We start from the raw sequence: 27,075 nt of genomic DNA on the forward strand, positions 1-27,075 counted from the left end.
GGCCTTCTTCCACGTGTCGTATGAATGCAAAAAGCTAGGGTATTTTTACACTTTACCCCCTAGCCGTGCGAACGAGCCGCCTATAAGAGAGGCGAGGATCTAGATCCAGCTCACACCATCCTCCATCCGCAAGTCCTCATCGAAGCGCCTCTGACAAAAACCCATTCCATCATGGATAGTCGACGCGGCTCCTCCTCTCGCGCTCCCAGCCCTAAGCCAGGAGATTAGGGGAGATGCTTCGTTCCACACAGCGAGCTAGTGGCGCTCCAAACCGAGGGATATCTTCCCCCAGCTTTCATGGTTCCGGTTCGAGCCGGACTGGCCACCTTCAAGGGTGGAAAGCAGGCGGAGAGCGTCCCCAACCTTTCCAAAAGAGAGCGGGTATGCTTCGTCCCTTATCTAATAAGGGGACTCGGATTTCCATACACCCGTTTCTCCGGGGGCTCCTGGAGTTCTACGGACTCCAGCTTCACCACCTCACACCTGCCTCCATTTTGCACATCGCGGGCTTTGTAGCTCTTTGCGAGCTGTTCCTGGGCATCGAGCCCCATTTTGTGCTGTGGAAGAGATTGTTTTTCCTCGTACCCCGTTCCTATGAGGGGTCGATATATCAAGTGGGCGGAGCCGAAATATGGCGCATCGCTGGGACCGGATATCTATCCGGCACCCTGAAGAAGGCGTCCGAAGACTGGCCTTCGGAATGGTTCTACATGGAGGACGCCCCTCTGCCGGATCCAGTTCGGATCGGCCTCCCGGAGTTCAGCAATGCTCCCTTGAAGAAACGCCTGAGTTGGCGCCCGCGGAGCCCTCAACGGGAGGAGGATGGGAGCGTCCATTATCTGATGGGCCGGATTAGGTTACTGGCCCACTCCGGATTGACCATGATTGGAATCATGGCCACGTGCATTATGCGAGGGGTGCAACCACTCCAATATAGGGGCCACCCTATGTGGGATTTCAACGGGGAAGACGACGCCACCCGTCATGGCCGCAAAGGGCCGAGCTCGGCAGCCGATCTGGCAAAGATCCTGTCCGGCTTGTACAAGGGGGAGGAGGAGGACTTTCTCCGCACGAATCCATTGAACGGATTCTCCATGAATAACCCTCGGAGCTGGGTAAGCGAACGTTTATCTACTCGATCCATACTTCCAAAGTCAAGTATTTTACTTTGTGATTTCGACGCAGGAGCTGCGCCGGGACGTGGAGGGCATACGAAGCCTAACTCCACAGCCCGAGGATCCGGAACGATCCCTTGATCCGACCTCCGAAGAGGACCCGGACATAAAGGTGGAGCTGATTGACGGGGTGTTCCACCAACTTAGCATGGACAATGCTCTAGTTGCCATTACGGCTGACTACCCCGGTTTGTTTCCGGCCTCCTAGGTGACTACGACCAAGGTTTCGACACCATCATTTGATCCGTTCTCAATTCTGACCATCCTATACTGATGGTGCATCGCAGGAGGTGCCTTTAAGGCGGGAAGCCGAACCTGCGGCAGCTGACCAGCAAGGGTCAGTTCGGCCCAGCAGGCGGAAGAGGAGTGCGACGTGAATCAAAACGTCGCTGCAACGGTATGGAGCACCGTTGTTTTTAAGGGAAGGATCCCTATATTAATGCTCATAACTTTTTCCAGGAGAAAGAGCGCTCGCCGGACGGTGTCCGGAGAGGTTGACAATCAAGCCTCCGCCAGCCATGCTCCATCGCGTGGTCCGGAAGTGGAGGCGAACACAAGGCAAGAGCCGGATGCTCCTCCGACGGAGGATGCCGACAGGCTGTCCGCCACCCGATCTGAGGTGGAGAGTGCCATGAATCACAGGCATCGCCGGACAGTTCTTCGTGACGCGTGTTTCTCCCCGGAGGCGTTGAATGCCTTTGATGCGGGAAACACGCACCTCCGTGCCGCTCAAGATGGTTTAACCAGAGCCACGGAGCAGTATGTGAAGCACATACGTGTAAGTAATTTTAATAGTTATATATGCTAGTAGCCCCTGAGACTTAAAATAGTTAAAATAACTGATTTAAGGATCATTTATTATGCAGGATCTTACAGAGAAGAATACCCACCTGTTAAAGGAGCTCCAAGAGTGCAAGGCCCAACTTGAGGCCGCACTAGCCACCACAGGGGGGGCTACAGAGACCCCCGCTGGTAATATGTACTTCGAAAAGATAAGTAGTTAACAAAGTGTGGCGTGTGCGTAAATCTGACAATACTATTGTAGAAGGCGCCGGACTAGAGCCGGACAAGCAACAACTACTGCGTCAGCTAAAGGCCGGCGAGAGGGTGCTTATGAAGGTGCAGCAGGAGAGAAACAAGCTCCAAGATGCCCACACCCAGCTAGGAGAAGAGCTGAAAGGTGTTCGGGCCCAGCTGTCTGGCTCCGTGAAGGAGAATCAGCGGCTTCGTCGCGGCATTTATAGTAAGTGCTTGAGCAAATTCCTTTGAAAAGAAGAATTCGGCGAGGATGTCGATTGACAGAAATGTGTCTTTAGGTGTGCTCACAGGTCGCCCTGCGGAGGAAATGCCTGGTTCAATGGGTGACCAACTTCCCGAGCTGGTGCAACTGCTCGAACGTGTTCGGCAGGCGATGAGTGGCGTCGTTAAGGCTTTATGGCCATCTGTCTCCCTACCCGAGGGCCTTGGTGGGCTTGCTGAGAAGCTTCAGGGAGCACGGCGACGCCTCCGTCTGTGGAAGATATCGACCTGCCGTCAGGGTGCCAGGGAGGCCTGGGCCATGGTGAAGACGCGGTACCCGAAGGCTGACCCAAACCACATGGCCGAGGTCAGACCTACGGGGCCTGATGGGAAGGAGATCCCTGTGAGCTTGATGTATGGCCAAGTAAAACTGGCCGCGAAATATTCCCAACAGGACTGTAAATTAGACAGCCTGTTAGATGGGATTGAGGAGGAGTACAATCAGTCGGTTTGACGATGTAATTTGAAATGACATGTAAAATGCCTTCTAGCCGGATTGTAGATCGTTTGTCTTTGCGGACCTTTTCGCTTCAACCTCGGGACCCAACAGTCCGGAGTGTGTCCGAATACCCTTACGGTTATAGAAGAACCGGGGCATGCATGGAGACAAGGCGTCAGGGTCATAATTGCTTTATCAGACAAGTGCCCAACTAGCTATGTTATATTACATGGTTAGTAAGAAACATCTTCCAGGGAGAATAGTTCCGTTAAGGGTTCCTTTCCCTGGGAGGCATGCGCTAAAGTGCATGTCCGGACTACAAAAATAGCAGAGAAAGCATCTGGGGGCAAATAAATAAGTACTAAATCATCTTTCAAGTCACCGACCGAATATTCTCTTAAGAACGCTAGCTTTCGGCTTCACCCAGTCTGTTGTACACATCCGGATGACCCGGCAGTAACAATTACAGAGGTGCTCCCTTTACCTCCTAGCCGAATAATCGGGAACGTAGGGGTAAGCACAGGAGCCAGGCAACCCAACTTGGCCAAAACTTAAGTCATATCGATGCATATAGTGGTGAAAAAAAGGTACATGCGAAAGTATGACACATGTGTCGGGCATGAAGCCCGTATAATTAAGCTTCTGTTAAAGAAGCCCCCAGGTATAATGAGTGCTAGGAGCACATCAACTGTGTGCGAACAATGCGCAAATCAGCCTATCCAAGTTATTCGAAAAAAAAGTGGGAAGAAAGAGGGGGACAAGAGACAGTGAAAACATAAAAAGGTGGACGGAGGAGTGAGACGAACTCTGAGTCCGGCGTTAGGCGTAGAATCTTCGGAGACGGGCTGCGTTCAATGGGTTCGGCTCGAGTCGGTTATCAGATGCATTGCATAGACGGTATGCTCCGCCGGTTAGGACTTGGTCGATGATGAAGGGACCTTCCCACTTGGGCTTAAGTTTGTCCTTTTTCTTGTCCGGCAGGCGTAGAACAAGTTCGCCAACATTGTAAGCTTTAGCCCGTACTTCTCTGCTTTGATATCTTCGAGCCTGCTGTTGATAAAATGCGGAACGAGCTTTTGCCACGTCCTGCTCCTCCTCTAAGGCGTCCAAACTGTCCCGCCGATCCAGCTCGGCTTCTCTTTCTTCGTACATGCGCACGCGAGGTGAGTCATGAATTATATCGCAGGGCAGAACTGCCTCTGCGCCGTACACCATAAAAATGGTGTGAATCCGGTAGTTCGGTTTGGCGTGGTCCGCAACCCCCAGAGTACGGAGTCGAGCTCCTCTACCCAGTGCGTGTTAGATTCCTTGAGGGACTGCACTAGTCCGGGTTTGATGCCGCTCATGATTAGACCATTTGCTCGCTCGACTTGGCCGTTAGTTTGGGGATGATAGACTGAAGCGTAGTCGAGCTTGATGCCCATATTTTTGCACCAGAGTTTAACCTCGTCGGCCGTGAAATTCGTGCCGTTATCAGTGATGATGCTGTGGGGGACGCCAAAACAGTGTACTACCCCGGATATAAAATCTATCACAGGTCCGGATTCTGCCGTTTTAACCGGTTTGGCTTCAATCCATTTGGTGAATTTGTCCACCGTGACCAATAAGTATTTGCGCTTGTGGGTTCCCCCTTTAAGGGGTCCAACCATATCAAGCCCCCAGACTGCGAACGGCCAGGTGATGGGTATAGTTTTGAGGGCGGTGGGTGGCATGTGGCTCTGATTAGCGAAGAGCTGGCAACCGACGCATCGTTGGACTAAGTCCTGAGCATCTGCCCGGGCTGTCAGCCAATAAAATCCTGTACGGAAGGCCTTGTCTACCAGGGCCCGGGCTGCAGCATGGTCCCCGCCGAGTCCGGCATGAATTTCAGCCAGGAGATTACGCCCTTCCTCTTCGGAGATACACCTTTGAAGGACTCCGGTTGTGCTTTTCTTATAAAGTTCTCCCTCATGGACCTTGTAGGCTTTAGATCGCCGAACTATGCAGCGGCCTCATTTTGGTCTTTGGGAAGTTCCTGCCTAATTAAGTAGGCTAGGAATGGTTCCGTCCACGGGGCAATTACTGCCATTATTTCATGGGCTGAAGGTGTTATTTCATTTGCTGAGCCGCCGATTGTGTCAGAATTGTCTGGGTTAGGTGCTGCAGCTGGCTCCGGATTGTTATTTCCGGACTCCTCTTCCCATAGTACGGATGGCTTAAAGAGCCATTCCAGGAAGATGTTTGGAGGGACGGCATCGCGTTTTGCGCCGATGCGTGCTAACACGTCTGCTGCCTGGTTATTATCCCGGGGTACATGGTGGAATTCGAGTCCTTCAAACCGAGCTGACATTTTTAGGACGGCGTTGCGGTAAGCTGCCATTTTCGGATCTTTGGCGTTAAAGTCTCCATTTACTTGGGATATTGCGAGGTTTGAATCCCCGCGCACCTCTAGGCGTTGAATGCCCATGGAGATTGCCATCCGGAGGCCGTGTAGGAGGGCCTCGTATTCGGCTGTGTTGTTGGAGTCCATGTACATTATTTGAAGTACATATTGGACTGTGTCTCCAGTTGGGGACGTCAAGATGACGCCAGCCCCCAAGCCAGCCAACATTTTGGATCCGTTGAAATGCATGATCCAATTGGAGTACGCGCCGTACTCTTTAGGGAGTTCGGCTTCGGTCCATTCGGCGACGAAGTCAGCTAGAACTTGTGATTTTATAGCTCGCCGTGGTTTGTAGTTTATGTCAAATGGTAAGAGCTCAATGGCCCATTTTGCAATCCTGCCCGTTGCGTCGCGATTGTTTATAATATCGTTGAGAGGTACTTCGGAGGCCACCGTTATGGAACACTCTTGAAAGTAGTGTCGCAGCTTCCGGGATGCCATGAACACCGCATACGCTATCTTTTGATAATGTGGGTACCGGGACTTGTATGGAGTTAAGACAGTGGATACGTAGTACACTGGTTTTTGAAGAGGGAATCTGTGCCCTTCTGTTTCTCGTTCGACGACGAGTACTGCGCTAACAACCTGATGTGTTGCTGCGATATATAATAACATAGGTTCGCCCAGGTTGGGCGCGGCCAGGACCGGATTTGTTGCCAGTATGGCCTTGATTTCTTCGAGTCCGGTCGTGGCGGCATCCGTCCATTCGAAGTGTTCGGTGTGCCGGAGGAGGCGATAGAGGGGCAGAGCCTTTTCTCCCAGACGGGAGATTCAGCGGCTTAGAGCCCCTACGCACCCCGTTAGTTTTTATATTTGCTTGAGGTCTTTTGGGATATCCAATTGTGACAGAGCTCGGATCTTGGCTGGGTTTGCTTCAATTCCTCTGCCGAATACAATGAAGCCCAAAAGCTTTCCGGCTGGTACTCCGAAGACACATTTTTCCGGGTTGAGCTTAATGTCATATGCTCGGAGGTTGTCAAATGTCACCCTCAAGTCGTCTACTAGGGTTTCGACGTGTTTGGTCTTGACGACCACATCGTCTATGTATGCCTCTACTGTTTTGCCTATCTGGGTGGCCAGACATGTCTGAGTCATGCGCTGATATGTTGCGCCGGCGTTTTTGAGTCAGAAGGGCATTGTGTTGAAACAGAATGGCCCATATGGAGTAATGAATGCCGTTGCGGCCTGGTCTTTTTTCGCCATCTTTATTTGATGGTATCCGGAGTATGCGTCGAGGAAGCACAATGAATCGTGCCCTGCAGTAGCATCGATGATTTGGTCGATGCGAGGGAGAGGGAAAGGGTCCTTTGGACAGGCCTTGTTAAGGCCTTTGAAATCGACGCAGAGGCGCCAGGATTTGTCCTTTTTTGGTACCATTACTAGGTTGGCTAGCCAGTCCGGATGTTTGATATCTCTGATGAATCCGGCTTCTAAGAGCTTGGCTAGCTCCTCTCCCATTGCCTGTATTTTGGGTTCGGAAAATCGTCGAAGAGCTTGTTTGACTGGCTTGAATCCTTTTAGGATATTTAGGTTGTGCTCTGCCAGCCTGCGTGGGATTCCTGGCATGTCTGAATGGTGCCAGGCAAAAATGTCCCAATTTTCCCGGAGGAATTCTCGTAGTGCGGCTTCTACATCAGGATTTAATTGTGCCCCAATGGATGTCGTATTTGTGGGGTCCGTTGGATGGACCTGAAATTTAACTATTTCGTCTGCTGGTTTGAAAGAGGTGGACTTGGACCTCTTGTCGAGTATCACGTCATCCCTATCCACCGTTGAGCGCAGCGCAGTTAGTTCCTCTGCCGCTAGGGCTTCAGATAATGCCTCTAAGGCCAGTGCGGCTGTCTTATTTTCAGCGCGTAGTGCTGTATCTGGATCACTGGCGAGAGTGATTATTCCATTGGGTCCGGGCATTTTGAGCTTCATGTACCCGTAATGGGGTATAGATTGGAAGATTGTGAAGGCCTCTCGCCCTCACAAAGCGTGATATCCGCTGCCGAATGGGGCCACTTGGAATGTGACCTCTTTGGACCTGTAATTGTCCGGCGAGCCGAACACTACATCTAGTGTTATTTTTCCTGTGCAGCGTACTTCTCGACTAGGGATTATTCCCCTGAAGGTTGTGCTGCTCCGCTCGATGCGGCTCCAGTCAATTTCCATTTTTTGAAGAGTTTCTTCGTAGATGAGGTTTAATCCGCTGCCGCCATCCATGAGTACCTTGGTAAGATGAAAGCCGTCCACTATCGGACTGAGGACCAATGCGGCTGGTGCTCTAGCTGTTCGGAATTTAGGTTCGTCACTGGCATTGAAGGTGATAGCCGTGTCACTCCATGGATTTGTTGTTGCGACTTGGTAGACTTCGGCGAGGCTGCAGATTGTTCGTTTCCGCATATTATTTGATGCGAAAGTCTCGAAGACTGTTAATACCGTACTGGTGCTGCTGGGCTGGTTGCCCGGGGCTAAAAAGCCTTCGCCACTTTTGGCCACCTGCCGTAATATCCAACATGCTCGAAGGCTATGTGTTGGAGTGGCGCCCTCCGTACTGTGGATTTTGCAGGGTCCGTTGAGCCATCCCTCCAGTGCGGTTCCATACCCTTTAGGGGGTTTTTGCTTTTTGGTTTTTAACCCAGGTGCTTGAGTATGACGCACCCTTTTATTTTGGACTGGGGTTGTATTCAGGGCCGGATTGTCCCAAAACCTAGTTTCGGTTTTCCAGGCACTCTCCATCGCGCAGTATTTTTGTACAATGGTCGCTAGGTCGACGAAGCGTGTCACTTCGCGGCGACTGATGGCGTTTATGATTCCCTTGTCCATGCAATTGTTGCAGAAAATTGAAATCACGCTTTCTTCACGGCAGTCCTTTATCTTGTTCATAACCAGGAGGAATCTGGCCCAGTAATGATGTACTGTTTCATCGGGCTCTTGCCGTATTTGAGATAGATCACTTATGTTTGGGTGGGCGGGTGGAATCAAGTTCGGAACCCCGCCCGATCTGAGGCTCAAAGGCCAAGAAGCTTCCGGATTCGGAAGCTTGGTTTGCTGGACGCTTTCCGACAAATCTGGTCCGATGCCTGACTTTAAGTTCAGTATTTGATTAGCGTCCGTCCCTCCGCGGAAATCCGGCATGGAGGGATCGGGAATCCAGACATAGTTGGTTTTTAACATAGAAGAAGAGTCACCGCATTGTTCCTCTACCACAACAACGTGGTGGGTAACCTGGGGAGAGTTAATTTCTCTCAGATCGGTTTTAAGCCCAATCTGATCATAGTCGGTAGCGACTCCCAGGGCGGCGATGCGATCCAAGAGCTCGTTTACGGAGGAGAGCTCAATTGGATCTAGCTGCTCGGCGAATTCCGAGACGACGTGAAGATCGCTTTTAATGACCTGAGAGGTCATTGTCGGAGCGGCGGCCGAACAGGCAGTCATAAGAAAACCGCCTAGCCGGATAGTTTGGCCAGCGGCCAAAGCTCCCTTGACGGTGGTGCCGTCTTTAAAGACGGGAAAGGGCATCCTTCCTGATGGTGACGGCACAGAGGAACTCTGAATGAAAGCACCAATGTCGGTGTCAAAACCGGCGGATCTCGGGTAGGGGGTCCCGAACTATGCGTCTAGGCGGATGGTAACAGGAGACAAGGGACACGATGTTTTACCCAGGTTCGGACCCTCTTGATGGAGGTAAAACCCTACGTCCTGCTTGATTAATATTGATGATATGTGTTACAAGAGTGGATCTACCACGAGATCAAGGAGGCTAAACCCTAGAAGCTAGCCTATGGTATGATTGCTGCTCGTCCTAAGGACTAAAGCCATCCGGTTTATATAGACACCGGAGAGGGCTAGGGTTACACAAAGTCGGTTAGGTAGGAGATCTACATATCCATATCGCCAAGATTGCCTTCCACGCCAAGGAAAGTCCCATCCGGACACGTGACGAAGTCTTCAATCTTTTATCTTCATAGTCTTGGAGTCCGGCCGATGATGATAGTCCGGCTATCCGGACACCCCCTAGTCCGGAACTCCCTCAGCGGCCTTCTACGCCGTTACCTTGATGGAGGCATTGTCGTGTAACTATTGTCGACCCATTCGTGCTGCTCTGGAGGAAACCTGGGATCTGGTGTTCCAGATCGGACGATGGCGGCACTGCAGTGTCGTTTCTCTCTTGGGAGTATCGTTTGTGGAGCAGCGCTGGAAGTCAGAAGCAGGAGGTGGAGCGGCTTCTTCTTGCACGGAGCTTCGGTGGAGATGTCAAGTCATGCCTGACCGACAGGTGCAACGCTTTGTCATGCCTGGTCGGCAGGTGCTACGCACGACAGATCTTCCAAAGACTTCAAGCTGTGTCGGCTGGTGGTACTTGGCAGCATGGTGCTGAGGTGTATCAGTGGCGACCGCGACATGCACAACTGTTAGCGCGCAGGAAGGAGGTGTCGTTGGGCGCCGTGGTGGCGTCGACGATAGCTAGACCGACCAAGGTTGATGCATCAGTACAGTTCTGAAGATGGAGCGGTGGCAGTTGGCGGCGGCGGCGGCGGCCTCTGAGAGCATGCCGGACCGGCAAGATCCATGCCTGGCAGGCATCCTGGATGGGTCCTCAGGTCTTAGATGTTAGGTTTGGCTGCGATGTCTGTTTGGTATTAGGCCCAGACTATCTGTGCCCCTTCATCAACTAGATAGGTGTAGCGACAGTTTGTTGCTTAGACGGCGGCTTTAGTCTTACTGTAATATTACTTTATAAGGTCTTGTGAGAATAATTAATAAAGTGGCCTTATGCATCGCAAAGACCGGGGTCATCCTTCTTTTCTAAAAAAAATCCCCATAGCAAACCACTGATCTTTCCACGTACATGGTACCAACTGGACGCACCCATTGATTCGGTTCTTGGATCTCCTTGGTCATGGATGTGGCGCATGGAGTCACTACACTGCTGTGCATGCAACAGTACGGGCACTCACTAGCAACAACAGTATGGAGCAGATTACGCGCGTTTCGTCTGGCTTCTTGACCCCCCATGCACACGTATCTTCCAGCTCATAGCCACAGAGAAAGCCTCGGGCCTCACAACTACACCAGCTACCTGGGCTGGCCACCTAAGAGCATCTACAGCCGAACGTCTCAAACAATCTCTCATATATTTGCGGCTGTGCCCTATCAATGACTGCACATGAGAGAGAAAGAAAAAAGTCACCCAACCGGATCCCTCGTGTCTTCCCCATACGACCGGGCTGCCCGCGAACCCTCATATCCATCTTAAATATGGGGAGTATATAAGGGTTTGCGGATACGCCCGGCCGGGCCCGGTCAATCCGCCATGTAGGACGCGGCCTCCCCCGAACCATCTTTTCTGTTTATTTATTCATTCTTTTCTTTCTCTCTCTTCATCTCCATCAATCACATGCAAGTGACTGGACATATAAGAAAAAGATGAGAATTATGACTGCGCGGATGGATAAATGGGGATTCAAAACGAACATGCCCGATCACTGACTAGGCGCGTCCGCGGACATTTGATGGATCGAATTAGAGGTACGTGGTTGTAGATTCTCTAACGTCCCTGAGCATCCTGGGCAAATCCAGCACGCTTTCATTCTAGACAGGAGCGGCCTTAACTACGAAAATCTCTTTCTCTTTTTTTTGCGATCAAATCAGAGAGCTTTATTCAACAAAAGAGCTCCTTGGGCAATCAGCCAGCAGGCTTGAAACCAGGAAACTCGGGGTCTTGTCGAGCCAACTTTCGGTCACACTCAGAGTGCAAGCTCGCTTAGCACAAAGGTGTGCCGGTAAGTTTGCCGACCGATTTACATGCTGAATCACAAATAAAGGAAAATTACCTACTAGCTCTCTTATTTCTTACAAGATCGGTGCCACAATCGGACGAGAATTGTGGCGAGTGTTCCAGAGTGTCACCAACTCCAGACAGTCCACTTCCATTATCACATGCGATAGCTCTCGAAGTGCAGCAAAGTGGGCTCCTTCTCGCATAGCGAAAGCTTCAACAATTAGTGGGTCGGAAATACCCACAACTGGTTTGCACCAAGCCCCCAATAATGCATCGGAGGAACGAGCGATGCCACCTGCACCGCCCACACCATCTGCAAAGTTCAGTGCACCATCAGTGGTAATCTTGATCACGCCTTGTTCTTGATAGAGGCGGGGGTGTCCCGATCTTTCGATGAGATGATAACTATCGATTTGGTGGAGTCGACTTTGACGATCCGACTACAAACATGCACGACGTTGCGCTTTAGCAATCGCTAAACCAACTTTGAGAGGTTATTGACCACGCGGGAGCATAATCAACCTGACCACGAAGGTCTATTCCTGCAAACGATCGAAGAACAAGCAAGAATATGATAAAAGCAATCTGAATATTGCGAGTATATATGAAGTATTGATAAAGGTGGGGATCCGTAAGCGGTCTTGGTCTGGTCGTTGGACACAAACGAAGTACACGAAGTTGCAATGGCTAACTTTTAATTAAACAAATCCCAAGCGAAAAGCTACTAGATGGATCTACTTATATAGGAGCAAGGGGTGGCGGCCAAGGAGGTGGGAGGACGTCCCAAGGCAGCCTAAAACTAACCCTAGGTCGTACAATTCCAATGGGCCCAAGTGGAGGTGACGTAACACCTTTGGACTTGTAGTTTGACTCGGATTCTGGTGCAGCGTCAGATTGTTTCGTCCATAACTCAACGCTCCAGGCGAATTTTAAGGTGAATCCAATTGGTGTGGAAAGAGCACGAAATCTACTTTCCAACAAAAAAGAATCACCCAATTCGGAGTCTGTATAAAAAAGTTGTTGACGTTTTGAGTCAGGTATGTCTGTGCAGTCCGAATCTGAGTCCAGAACGTGAGAGACTTGGACTCTATCTTCTCTTGGGCCAAAAGTGACGTGAGAGAATTCTTTGAACAGCAAATAAACATCTCTTTCTTCCTTATCTTCATATGTGGATTATACAAATGTACCATACACCTGCAATTAGACAAAACACAAAAGTGTGTGAAGTATTTTTGTTCTGGATAACATAAATAGATTATTGAATAGTTTGCACTAAAAATCACCTGACAAATATGCATGTATGCAATATTTTTGGTCATATACAAGGTAGTCATGTCCTTATCATCCTCCCCTTCTTCAAAATAAAGCCGTCCTCGGCGTTGCTTAATCTGAAATGTGGCTAACAAAAGAGACAAGGTGTACATGTTGTATATGTATATGTTATCCATTTTTACTTCCCTTGATTTTTGCATATATGACACATGACTAGATGAGAAACTTGCATAGTTCGTAAAATCTAAAGCCAAAACATTAGCACAAGAAGTAGAAGGCATGAAAATATTGTAACTTAGTTTGCACATATAAGTGAAGCTCTTATTCATTTCAAAAGATTGACAATGTTCATCATTAAACCACCCAACATTGGTGAATAAACCTTACTTGCATCAAATTTACATGCTACAACATGCTTAAATAAGCAAACATGCAATAAGTCATTCAACACAGAATCATCACCAAGATTAAAGGTCATATCAAAATGATTAAACATTGATTCTTTTGCATCAACAGTTAATTCAATGGGTGTACTCAAAATTGTTGATATTTCAGTTGTTTGATCACATGGCAAAGTCAAATTATCAACATAGTCCTCTAAAATAGGTGGTGTGATCAAAGTAGTGGGTAGCTCATCAGATGGTGCATTCAAATTGACAAAGCATTCATCATTCTCTTGTAGAGATGGAAGATCAGTACCTTTGTCATTACCTCTTATGATCAACTCAGATGATGTAGCCACTCTCGGGGGCGATGTGTCACATGGTGGAGGTGATGTAGTCCTGACAACAACGGATGTGATTGTCATAGTATGCCTAGTAGTTGAAGGAACAATCATATCAACTCTTGGAATGTGCACCGTGCGCTTGTTCTCTTCGTGGCCAACACGTCGTTTTATTTTCTGTTCAGCTTTGCAAGCAAGATGAAACAAATGGTCCATAGGATAACACTCTTCATGAATTAGTATCTCTTGAATATCACGGTTTAATCCTCCCCAAAATATATCCATAAAATCATCTTCACTTTCTTCTAAAGAGGAATGCAACAAGGTAGTTTGTAAATCATCACAATATTTTGTTACAGTGTCACTACCTTGTTTTAAGTGTTGCAACTTCTTAATCATATCACGAGTATAATAAGCAGGGACGAAAGTATGTCGCATGGCAAGTTTCAAATCATCCCAAGTAGTAGGTATATAATCAGGGTGTAACTGACAATATTCACTCCACCAAACCAAAGAATAACCAGTGAAAAAACCAACTGCAACCTTAACCTTTTTATGTTCATCGAAATTATAGGAAGCAAATATATTTTTTATGTCGAACTCCCATTCAATATATAAAGCAGGTCTAAAACGGCCATTAAATGGTGGTATAGAAACATGAACCTGATCATGTGCATTTGGATGTTTGTGCACCTCTCGTGACGGTTGTGGTATTTGCATAGGTGGTGGCATGTCTCCCGTGATCGACAAAGCCCATGAATTGACTCTGGATCCTGTCACGATTAGTAGAACAAGAAACAAAATTCAAAAATAATGTTCCTATAACTACTAGGATGTGGTGGTAAAACGCTCACAGTAAAGCAAATATCAATGTCTTACAAGTTCTTACCATGCAGCAGACGGTGATCGGCAACCAGCGGTGTCAAGTAACTCCGAATATTGAGTAAAGCGATTGCCAGGAGAGCGTACGTATACATGGTGTAGAAATATGTGGAGCTGGGTTGGCTATATATGGTAGGAAAAGATTAGCAATAATCAATTCAAAAATGCAATGTTGAATAAACGCTCAATGGCGGTACTGTGCTGGTCCTAGGCTAGACCGGACTAGAGACGCGAGCCTAGAACACTAATGAGGTCACGGCGTAGCACAACTAGCATCAATGAAGGATACTAAGTAGCTCTTGACAGCAAGATATAAGTGAAGATAATGATGAAAAACAACTGCCAAGCAGGATATACAACAACTCTCTCTCCAACTTTCCTCTTGAAAAGTTTGGCCAATTTTATGATAAATTATTTCAAAGAATGCTAATAACTCAAGCTTTCAAATGCAAAAAGAATCACTCAATTCTGAGTTGATATAAGGAGTCAAAGAATTCTAAAACTGGCCTGAAAAATTGGAACAAGCTGTGTTCACGAACTTCAGAGGGTAAAAAGGCCTATTTAGAAGCCGATTTTGAGGTGTCAAATATTGAACTGGCTTCTGCAACTATTTAGATGCGGCTCGTCGCTAGCTTCAATTTGAGTACTCACGGAGCCAAAACGGACTTCGTATGAGGAAGATACACCTGTTATACTGAACAGTGCGCAAAACAGATTCCAATCCGAATTCAGGTACGAGATTGATTCTAGATAGATCCGATTTTTTTCTCTCTCTTTTTTTTCTCACGCTTTTTTTCTTTTTCTTCTCTCTCTCTTTTTTCTTTCCTTTTTTCTCTCTTTTTTTCTCTCTCTTTTTTTTCCTCTTTCGAAGACAAACTAGATAAGATGCAGATTGGATCAGGCGAAGATGTGAATGACCTCAATTATGATTATGTTAATGAACAGTGCGTAGCACGTGGTGGAAATTAATATATGGGATGGTGGACAACGGAAGGGATAATGATGCAGCGGCGGCGTGACTAATGTGAACAGAACTCGAAACTCTAAATGAACTAGACACTAAGACCAGCAACTCGACACGACGATGCAACCGATAATTCAGTAGTGCAAACAATGAAGAGAAAATTGCAAAGGCTCAGACTGGCTTGGACAAAGGATTAATAGATCTAACTTTTTTTGTGGCTTTTTTTTGGACAATAGGTAAGAAAATAAATCTAATTTAGGGAAAACTTTAAATTCTCACCGAGCAACCTGAAAACTGATACCACTTGATAGAGGCGGGGGTGTCCCGATCTTTCGATGAGATGATAACTATCGATTTGGTGGAGTCAACTTTGACGATCCGACTATAAACGTGCACGACGTTGCGCCTTAGCAATCACTAAACCAACTTCGAGAGGTTATTGACCACACCGGAGCATAATCAACCTGACCACGAAGGTCTATTCCTGCAAGCGATCGAAGAACAAGCAAGAATATGATAAAAGCAATCTAAATATTGCGAGTATATATGAAGTATTAATAAAGGTGGGGATCCGTAAGCGGTCTTGGTCTGGTCGTTGGACACAAACGAAGTACACGAAGTTGCAATGGCTAACTTTTAATTAAACAAATCCCAAGCGAAAAGCTACTAGATGGATCTACTTAGCAAGGGGTGGCGGCCAAGGAGGTGGGAGGACGTCCCAAGGCAGCCTAAAACTAACCCTAGGTCGTACAAGGCCAATGGGCCCAAGTGGAGGTGACGTAACACCTTTGGACTTGTAGTTTGACTCGGATTCTGGTGCAGCGTCAGATTATTTCGTCCATAACTCAATGCTCCGGGCGGATTTTAAGGTGAATCCAATTGGTGTGGAAAGAGCACGAAATCTACTTTCCAACAAAAAAGGAATCACCCAATTCGGAGTCCGTATGAAAAAGTTGTTGACGTTTTGAGTCAGGTATGTCTGTGCAGTCTGAATCTGAGTCCAGAACATGAGAGACTTGGACTCTATCTTCTCTTGGGCCAAAAGTGACGTGAGAGAACTTTTTGAACAGCAAATAAACATCTCTTTCTTTCTTATCTTCATATGTGGATTATACAAATGTACCATACACCTGCAATTAGACAAAACACAAAAGTGTGTGAAGTATTTTTGTTCTGGATAACATAAATAGATTATTGAATAGTTTGCACTAGAAATCACCTGACAAATATGCATGTATGCAATATTTTTGGTCATATCCAAGGTAGTCATGTCCTTATCAGTTCTGGTGGTCTCCACCCATAGCCGGGGAGAACTGTGGGTGTGTTGCGTGGCATCTCCAGTAAGGCCATAGCTTCCCTAGTGGCTCGAATAGCTGCTGTCGGGTCCCTACCTGCTTCTCCATGTTTAATGCGATTGCGAGAATGCCAAATCGTCCACATGCTTGTGATGATCTTTGGTCGGTCATCCTCAGGAAACCGCGTATCACACAAAATATCCCGTGACCAAGAATCCGGGTGTAATGGAGGTAATCTGATGCCAAACCAAGCACAAGCTTCGTTCCAGAAGCGTTGTGCATGAGTACAGTGAATAAGAGCATGCATAAGATCTTCCTCCTTGGCCAAGCAAACATTGCATCTGTCGATGACTGCAATATGACAGTGTTTAAGTGTGCACTCATCCGGTAGAATCCATCGAAGTACACGCCACCAAAACACACGAACTTTTGGGATAACTTTGAGTTTCCATAGAGCACTCCACAGTTGTGATTCATCTCTTGAAGCTCCGGTATCCGCCCCTTCTCCTAGAGCAAGACGCTCGTTCTGAGTCATTAGAGCACGGTACGCCAATTTAACTGTGTAGTTGCCTGAAGTCTCAAAGGCCCAAGCAAAAAAATCATCACCACCCCCATGCCGGATTGGTATGTTGAGGATCGCATCTGCATCCGGGGCAATGAAGTTTGATCCAACTAGCTCCTGTCGCCAGGACCAGTTGTCCGGATCAATGAGGTCTGACACCATGTGGACTGTAGCAGACGCCGGTTTCATCATGGGCGACATAGAAATTGTGCCCGGGATCCACTTATCTGTCCACGCATCAATGGAGGATCCATCTCCCACTCTTTTAATCAACCCCGCCTTCAAAGCTTCCCTGCCGGCTATTATCGCCCTCCAAGTTGCAGAAGCAGACTTGGGGCAAGTTGCATGCATAAAATTTGTGTCAGGAAAGTAGCGGCCTTTTAAAACCCTTGCACAAAGAGAGATCGGATTAGTTAACAACCTCCATCCGTGCTTTCCGAGTAGCGCAAGGTTAAACTGATGAGGGTCTCGAAAACCCATACCTCCTATGCACTTGGGTGTTGCTAGATTCTTCCATGACACCCAAGGCATCCCATTCTTGTCAAGAGAACTACTCCAGAAATATTTTGCCATCGGAGAAGTAAGACTCTTACAGACTTTCTAAGTGAGCAAAAAAGTACTCATCGAGTAAGTTGGAATGGCTTGAACCACCGACTTTAGCAAAGTTTCCCGCCCGACACAAGCCAGCAGCTTTTCAGACCATCCCTGCATCTTGCTCCGTGCCCTCTCCCCGATGTGATCGAAAGTACCACTGTTAATCCGCCCAACAGAAGTTGGCAGCCCCAAATATCGCTCGCTAAACGCCTCCACAGAAATGTTCAGGACTGCTTTTAGCTGTTGTCTCAAGTGTGCTGGTGTGTTGGAGCTGAAATAGATAGAACTTTTGTCGCGATTGACACACTGTCCAGAAGCATCACTATAAATTCTGAGAATCTCATTCAATCGAATAGCACTTTGATTAGTTGCACTAATGAAAATCAAACTATCATCTGCAAACAGTAAATGTGACACCCAAGGTGATCTATAACTTACTCGAATACCTCTATCGATATGTCCTCCAATATGAGACTTTAGCAGTGAAGAGAAGCCTTCTGCACATATCAAAAAGAGATATGGAGACACTGGATCTCCTTGCCTAAATCCACATGAGGTTGTGAAAAAAGGCTGTAGCTCTCCATTAAACCAAATTGAGAACCTGACTGAAGTAATACACTTCATTATCAAACGAGTAAAGATCATGTTGAACCCTAGGCTTGTTAGAATGGCCTCAAGGAAATGCCACTCAACTCGATCGTAGGCTTTCATCATATCTAATTTAACAGCACAAGCAAAATTGTTCCCATTCTTCCTCCTCCTCATAGTATGAACACTTTCATATGCCACTAGGACATTGTCAGTTATAAGCCGTCCGGGGACAAAAGCACTTTGCTCTTCACTAATGATCAAGTCCATTACAGGTCTCAGCCGATTTGTAATACATTTAGCTGTAATTTTATAAAGAACCGGACAGAGAGCAATGGGCCGATATTGAGAAATTGATTGAGGATGTAGTACCTTTGGAATTAGTGTAATTGAAGTATCATTCAGACCTGCAGGTAGTTCCCCTCCATTCAAGAAGTCCAACACTGCTCGGGTAACATCCTCACCAATTAAACTCCAATGCCGCTGATAAAATCCAGCCGTAAAACCGTCTACCCCCGGAGCTTTAGACGGGGCCATTTGGAATAACGTTGTTCGAACCTCAGCCGATGTGTATGGTTTTGTAAGTTCAATATTCATATCCAACGTCACTTTTGCTGGAACATGGTTCAACAGATTGGTTGCATCCGAGTAACCTTGAGACTCATAAAGGTTCTCGTAGAAAGCTTGCACCTCATTCTTGTCCTCGGCTTCGGTGGCACAAAGTGAACCATCCTGTCGACGCAGGCCTTGGATCCTGTTCAGCCTCTGTCTTTGCGCTGCTTGAGCCTGGACATAAGAGGTGTTGTGGTCTCCCTCCCGAAGCCACGGTACCTGTGAGCGTTGCCGCAACCAGATTTCTTCCTACTGGAGCGCCTCCCGCAAGCTACGTACAGTAGCACGCTCCTCCTCAATCGGTCCACGTCCGACTGATCGACATCTCAGTTTATCAAGCCTTTTCTGGAGCTGTCTCACCTTACGTGAGCGGCAGCCAAACTCCCGAGAGCCCCATGGTTCTAGCGTTCTTCGCAACAGATCAAGAGAGCCGGCTATACCTTGGAGTCCCGGGCCACAACGAGCTTGCTGCCAAGTTCTTGCGACTAGTTGATCATAATCCACATGCGAAGCCCATATATTTTCGTATCTGAACTGTTTCTTTGGTCTTGACATGTTTGGAGAATTCTCTTTGATTTCCGCTACAACAAAGCAGTGATCTAATTCTATGGATGGAAGATGTCTGATCCTGATATGTCTGAAGTGTTGCCGGAATTCCTCATTAGCAAACGCTCTATCAAGCCTTGCTTTTACATTGGATACACCTGCCTGACGATTGTCCCAAGTGTACGCAGTGCCAGACCATCCTAGGTCTTGGAAGGCCACATCATCAGTAACTTCACAAAAAGCTCGCATCTGGCTCTCCGGCCTTGCTGCCCTACTAAAATGTTCACATGCATATAACGTTTCACTGAAGTCACCAACACATATCCACGCCGAGTGCGGCACGGCATATAAAGTACGCAAGAACCTCCAGCTATGGTGACGATCCTCAGCTCGAGGTGCTCCGTAAAAACCCGTAAACCTCCACTCAAAAGAGTTTTGGTCCTTATATTTCACCTTCACGTCTATATGTGCCGAACTAAAGTTCTTCAGCTCCACTATTACATCTTTAGTCCAAAAGAGGCCTATGCCCCCACTCAGACCAACACTATCTACAGCAAAACACCCGTCGAAGCCAAGGTGATTCTGTAAGTCTTGCACTCTCTTCCCTTTAATTTTTGTTTCCATGACGAAGAGAAGAGTGGGTCCTTCCAGCTTCACAATACTGCGAAGCTCGCGAACTGCCTCGGGGTTCCCAAGCCCCCGGCAGTTTCAGCTGATGCAACTGATTGGGCCGGGCAGGACCGATCAACGGTCTTTGTCGAGTTCTCCGGGGTAGGCTTCTTCTTCTTCGGACACTTTTCGGTCCCCTCATCCTCATCCTGATTAGCTGCTGCTAAAGTTGGATCTGCATGATCAGCACCACCTGTACCAGCCAGAAGCAAGAGCTGCTTCGGCTTATACACAAACGATGGAGCATCTTTCCTCTTATTCTGTGATCTGTCCTTGTTTTTCACCGGCGAGTTCACCTCCTGCTCGCCATCAGGCTTGGATTTGGTACTTGAGTTCCTGGTTTCCTGTTTGTTACTAGGCTCTGAGCTCTGCCCCCTGGCCGGATTATCATTAGAGTTTGGTTTCTTATTCTCCTCGGGTGCTCGCAAACTCGTCCCAAAGGGTAGCTCACCCTTCTCATCTCTGGTACCCGGTGTCTGGCAGAAAAGTTCAGAATGTCCGAGCCTACCACATGAGAAACAAAAGTAAGGAATCTGCTCATATTGGATATCATATGGGTCTACCTTCTTCCTCCTAGCAGAATCAATCAATATCCATCTACGGAGTGGCTTGCTGACTTCCACAGAAACCCTAGCTCTTAGGTAGCCACCATTATGATCAAACTTTGCACTAGTGGCTCCCTTGTCAATCATCCTCGCAATGGTTAGGGCCCATGCATCATCTCTCAGATTATAAGGCAAATTAAGAACCCTAGCCCACACCTAGAGCCGATCAAAACTGACCTCATCTGGGCGCATATGTTCCTCGAACTCGGCCAAGATAACCGCGTTCTTATTGATATGCCAAGGTGATCCCGCCCAAACCCTATCTTGATCTATGTGTGTCTCAAATTCAGCGACAAATTTATTAGAACCCACCAAGCGGAACTGCAAACCTCTCGGATTACCCCAAGCTGGCCGAAGCGCGTTGCCAATGATCTGGACATGATATTGATTGCGGTGAAGCACTTTGCCCGCTAGTAACCACTTCGCCTGAACGCCCTCAACGCGATCATCGATCACAAGAGGAGTAGCTTCCTCCTCGGAGATATCCAGTTTCCCTAGTGCTTCCTCAAGCTGCGATCTTGCTGATCTAGGGTTACTGGTTCCCGGGGTTCCGTGCGCGCTGTCCGGTGGAGAGGACGTCGCCATCTTCCCTGCCGACGTGCCAGTCAGCCCGCGGATCGGAGTCCGCGGCCGCCGATGTGTTCCACGTCGAAACCCTAAAGTCGCCGCCAGGAGCGCCTTAGAGGAGTCGGGGAAAAACGCCACGTCTAAACCCTGCGGGGCGTACCTCCGAAAATCTCTTTCCCGATCAATTACGCCGTCGTCGTGCTGGTCTGTTGTACCGTCCTCAGATCGTACCGTTTTGGTATGTCGACGGTGACGTGGTCACACGAGGAAAAAACCCAAAAGAAACAACCCGCGAACGAGCTCTCCGTCGTCGTCGCCTCCCATTTCTCAAAGGCACGACGACAAGAAAGCCGGATCCATGTGCTCCGCGCGCGGGAAGGGGCACCATCGAAAGCTACGGCCACCACACATGCGCACCAGAGTACCGCCAACTTGACTGAGGTGGACGCGCGTGTACGGAGACCGGTGACGTGTGACATTATCTCGACGATATATATCCTGGAGCAGAAAGATGTCTGGTCAAGAGATGCCCAAACGAGGAGGGGGCATCTTGTCCTTAATGCCATGTGGTTGTACGTACGATCGGGTACGACGGTAGAATGATTTGGACGGAGTTTGTGGATTATTAATTAGTTGGCCGCGCGTACTGCACGGTGTTGGTCACGAGCTACGGAATCTTTGGTTCATTTTTGGGAACCTTGGGGTGGGGTTGGGGGTGGTGCTTGGCTGCTGCCTGGCATGATTGGTTTCCTTCCACCAGCATCCACCATGTGCCGAGGAAGAATCACATGCCTACCTAACATCGAAACAGCAACAAGATTGCCGCCGGAGCCGCAGGTCAGATGTTGCTAGCTGTTCGTCAGCGATCACCGGTTGTGATTAAGGCTGGGGATTGATGCTTGACGTACGGCACTGTTGGATCGAAGCAAGCAACGAAGACACGCCGCCGCCGCATCGTGACCGGCCAGCGAAGCTAGACGGCACGAGTCGCCACTGAAAGAGTACGGTGGAGCGTACCAGCCGTCAAGGAGATCAAGTGTGAACAGCGAGATGTCGAAGTGAAAGTTAAGCTGGATGAACCTAAGAATCGAGTGTTGCTAAGAAAGCGGAACTGCCACCTGGGTCGCCTGCTCGAGCGGCTCCAGAGGCCCCTCAATCCTGGGGATTTGGATCATTTGTCCCGTCTATATCTGTATCAATATAAAAAGACCTAAAGGGGCAGATCCAATTAATCTCGGTCATTAAATTATGTCAATCCAATGACCTAGACTACTTCAATGTCGAGTGCTCAACATGTTTAGCATGCAGTTAATTCCATGCCAAATATAATGCTAATCACATAATAACACACAAATAATATCCTACTTAATATCCGCATGCACTTAATATACTTCCAAATTAACGTGCATTGCACATACACATTGACTAGTTTTACATAGGGTTTGATGATTCGCCCTAGAGTTATGTCAATGGCTAGTGGCCCCGGGCCCACTCGTAAATTTCGATGGGAGGGGGAGGCAAGCAAATAATCTCTACTTCTAATGAAGCACTTGGTAGCCTGGTACGGTTTATTTTTGTCTAATTTTTATTCGTCCCACTTTCCACCACCCCCCTCCAACTGGTTTTTATCTCTTTACAAATCCCCTCTCCCGCAGGTTTAAACTGATTATTAAACTTCGGTAATTCAATAAATATCGCACGGGAATAAATCAGACCACGGTTGGCAGTCAATCTCAAACATGCCGATAAATTTGGTACCAAAATAAATTCAAATGAAAGGCTGAGGGAGGGGGTAGTCTCCATCGCATACTTAGGGCGTGTTCAGTACTCACTTGGCGAGCGAACCGGTACGTGAGGAACTCACTTGGCGGTGGCAGGGGCTGGTAATATCCATCAACTCCAGCTTCTCCTTTTTTGGGAGCTCGGTTTGTCCAGCTCCACGAATCCTCGTTTTTACACTGCGCTCGCCGCCAGCTTCTCTCGCTAAACTCCAGGAGCTGGAGCGTTCGGTGAAACTCCAGAGTTGAAGTCGAAGGAGCTAGCAGTTGGAGGGCTCCCGAACACGCCCTTACTCCATAATCAGTCGCAATCCTAATCTCCATCACATATATACATAATTACTATAGAATCAATCACGATCATATTTTGCATCGCATACATAATTACTCCTTCCCTTTTTTGATGGGAAACCAGTTTCATATCACCACAACTGATTTTCTCGCGTCCTCTCTTACACGCACAAAAACATCACCCGTGCCTTGACCGTGGGGTGGGACTCAGCTGCTATGCACCGCCGCCTCTCCTTCGTCGCCCCCTGCCTGCTCCGCACTGACTCCCAGCGCAACCTCTTCTTCGACGCCCCCGCGCACCACCTCACCGCCGCCACCGCTGCCCTGCGGGTCCGCCTCTATGGCCTCGATGACTGGGCCCTCTCCCGTGCCGTCCTCGTGCTCAAGCACCCCCCGTGCATCCATGCCGATGTCAACCACATCGAGGAGGTCGAGGAGCCCCTCGACCCGGCCCTCGCCTGCGTTAACAACCCCGTCCGTCTTGGTGGGGTCAATTCCCACATCGGCTGACTTGTCTTCGATGAATATGACGTCGGTGGGTATGCTGCGCCGTTCGGATGCCTTGGCTTCACGGGTTCTATAACACCTGCGGCCTGTATGAGCTCGACGAGGGCGAGGGGCTCGTACTCGTGCTGGAGCTCAACGAGGCGCACTTCCATCTCAGCACCAACTACGACCTGGATTGTGAGACCGCAGGGCAAGCGAGGGTCGATGAAGCCGGAAGTGGAGGCAGTTCGAGCTTGTCGGTGCCGAAGACCCTGGAGAGGTGCGCGAAGAGACCTGGTTGGATTTGTTGGCCCCGACGGCCAGATGCTCCATGTCTCCTCCTCTGGTTCCTTCTGCATTATTCGGATGTCTCAATTTTCAGTTTAGAACACATAGCCGTGATTTTTTATTGATATAACTGTTGTCGTCTTTACACATTGGTACTGGGAAGATTTGATGTATTATCGCTAAGCTCTCATGAGCAGGCCTGATTTTACAGATGTTTAGATGCAGCGGTTCTTGTTCATTTACAACACAACCCTGCGATCTAATTGATGTTTCTCTGAATTTTTGACAGGTAAACTACACTAATAATAAATCAGATGTCATCTCTCATATGTTTCCGATTCAATCCTGGAAGTTATGGTATAGATGAAAGGCGGTTTGGTCCATTTGGTGTAAGGGCCGGAAGTGGAGATATATAGTGGGAGTGGAGACAGCAGGAGCATCACTACTGAGTTGAAGAAACAGTTGCAACGGGTGCCAAAAGTTGTGTTAAATAAAGGGGCCAACCTTCAGATGATGTAAGTTGCGGTAGCGACCACGATCCCAATGGACCGAAGTCTCTGTGCTTAAGTGTTATCCCTGGATCGGTATGCTGACACACACAATACTCGAGGAATTATAACGGAGTTTCAATCACACACTTATTACATTGAGGTCCTCATAAACAGTATTTATTACACAAATAATATGGCTAAAGGCCATCTAAACAAAATAACTGTGGAAGCTTCAAAGATAAATGAGTCCATCAAACTCTAACGGCATAGCTAAGTGTGTGACAACGACCTAGCACACCTTATTCTTCCTCGGTAAAGTCTGTAACATGAGACGTTGCAGCCGTGTAGGTCAGCACATGGAATATGCTGGTAGAGTTAATTGGACTGTAGAGCAAAAGAATGCAAGAAACTATATCTACATGCATATTTGGCTGGTGGAGGATCTAAGTTTAATTTTTGCATAAAGCTAATTTTTTCCTACAACAAAGGAATAAATTTTATTTACTACAAAGTTTATACCAATGATTGAGGAGGTTCCTCCAACTCAAAATCCTAAAATTAACCAAGTATAATCATTCAACCCAATACATTAATTAAAGAGTGATGAGATCAACATAAATATCCACTTCCAGATACTCAAATTGTCCATAACCGGGGACACGGCTAGCCATGATTAGTTTGTACACTCTACAGAGGTTTGCGCACTTTTCCCCACAAGACTCGATCGCATCCATGACCGGAAGATCGAGACATAGTCTTTCTCAAGCATTAACTCTCTACTCTGGGTAGATCGGTACACCTATTTTCCCCTACATCTGCTAGTTCACCTCTTCAAGAGCTCACACAACTTACTCAACTATGCCAGAGCCCATAATGGCTTGTGGCTGCACACGAAAGTTTCTAGGCATTTAATATCATATGATCCCTTTGAGCCTGGGTGGTGAACCGAGGGAAAACAACACGGGTGCTCTGGGATTCCCATGGGCAAGCACTTGTTTCTCCAGGTGCCCCAACCAATCCACCCAGATGTGTATTAAAGTTGCCACCTTAATATTGTCCAAAATTATTATCTCTCACAACTTCCATGAATATCACGATCCAATCCACGTCTACGAGCATGGCTAAGCAATAATTGAGCATAACGTATATTCCCGGGGTGATCAAAGGTATTAGGTTCCTACCTCAAGTACTAAAACCAAACCACATGTTCCCAATCCTATTCATGCAAATATTTGAGGGGTAAAACTAATGCATAGTAAAAACTGGGTATTGAAAAGTATGATCAAAGTGTAACTTGCCTTGCTGACGATCGGACAACTCTAGGGATTCGTAGTGACAAGCTTCGCACTCCGGAAAATCTAGCATAGACAAACAATAGCATACATAAGCAGTCAAGCAAACGATGCAGAAAGAAAACGAAGGAAGGTCCAAAGAACTCAAAACCAAGCAAATAACTAATCTAAACAGAAAACAAATTCTAAAAGCATTATATTTATGTAAATTAGATCTTAACAGTAGGTATATGTAATTAGCTATGATTTGCAAAAAGAATCAACTCAAACGGAGCTACGAAACTCAAGATACGAACAAAACAAGATCAATTCAAATCGGAACTAAACTCAAATTTTCAATTGTCAAAATCATGTTCACACTACTAGGGAAAACCCCAGTAGTAGCGCAGGTTTAAAGCCCACTAGTAGTGCGTGCTGCCGCACTACTAATGAGGCCCTATAGCTATTACTTAGCAGTAGCGCGTGTGACATGCACTACTGCTAAGAGACATTGCAGCAGCGCTTGTTCACACCCGCGCTGCTGCTAATCTAGCTACTTGCAGCGTGTTTATTGTCCATCGCTACTAGTATTCTTTTTTTAGTGTATTTATCCGCCGTTATACAAATTTTGGTACAATACCAATTATGAGGTTTATATCATTATGTCCATAACAATGTGTCAAATGAAGGTCGATTAGGTTCAAGTGGAGGCAATATGTGGTGCATGTCAAAAGTATACTACTAATCCAAACTTGATCTAGTTTGGACTAGTAGTACTTTCGATGTGCACCACATGTTGCCTCTACTTGAATCTAATCCGCCAGCACAAGCTATTTAATCATCATCATAATCATTAGCACCAACAGTATTTATTTAATCACCACTAACACTAGCTCATAATAATCATCATAGTCATTACCACCAACACTAGCTATTTAATCATCATAGTCATAGTGTAGCACATCATCATCTTTAAACTCATTTCTAGCTAGCTAATCACTCATGCTGCTCTCTCTCTCTCTCTTAGGTAAAATAACATAAAACATGTGTAGCTCTCCTCCTTCATCAAGTTGGAGCATGCAGATGAACTTGTCTCTTAATCGTGGGCTGCGCTTCTGAATGCTGCCTCCTAGTACTTGTCTGCGCTCCTCCATCACAGATTTGGTCCAGTCTTTCACTATTAAGAATTCGTCGCTAATCCTGAATGCAATATAGTGATTTGTAGGATATCTTGGTCGTAAGCTAACAATACTCATGGTACCTTTAGTCTCGATCCCATAAGGCACAACATTAATCGGGAGTCCCTGTTGAAGAACGTAACATCGTATAGTAACATACTTAGCAATGAAGTTTAGCTTAAAAAATAATGTATGGAAAAGATGCACTGAGGACAAATAGTAAAAATCTTACCATCTTTCCTTAATAGATGTGACCGTAGTTTATTATGAACACTATTGGTCGCATGTTTTCAGTACTAACATTTCT

At 47.3% G+C, this 27,075-nt stretch overlaps 1 pseudogene; it reads left to right on the forward strand.

The window, feature by feature from the left end:
• Positions 1–21,753: 21,753 nt before the first annotated feature.
• On the forward strand, positions 21,754–24,121 carry LOC119350463 (annotated as a pseudogene).
• Positions 24,122–27,075: the final 2,954 nt, after the last annotated feature.

Source organism: Triticum dicoccoides, chromosome 1B (assembly GCF_002162155.2).
Source record: "Triticum dicoccoides isolate Atlit2015 ecotype Zavitan chromosome 1B, WEW_v2.0, whole genome shotgun sequence".
Classification (NCBI taxonomy): Eukaryota; Viridiplantae; Streptophyta; class Magnoliopsida; order Poales; family Poaceae; genus Triticum; species Triticum dicoccoides.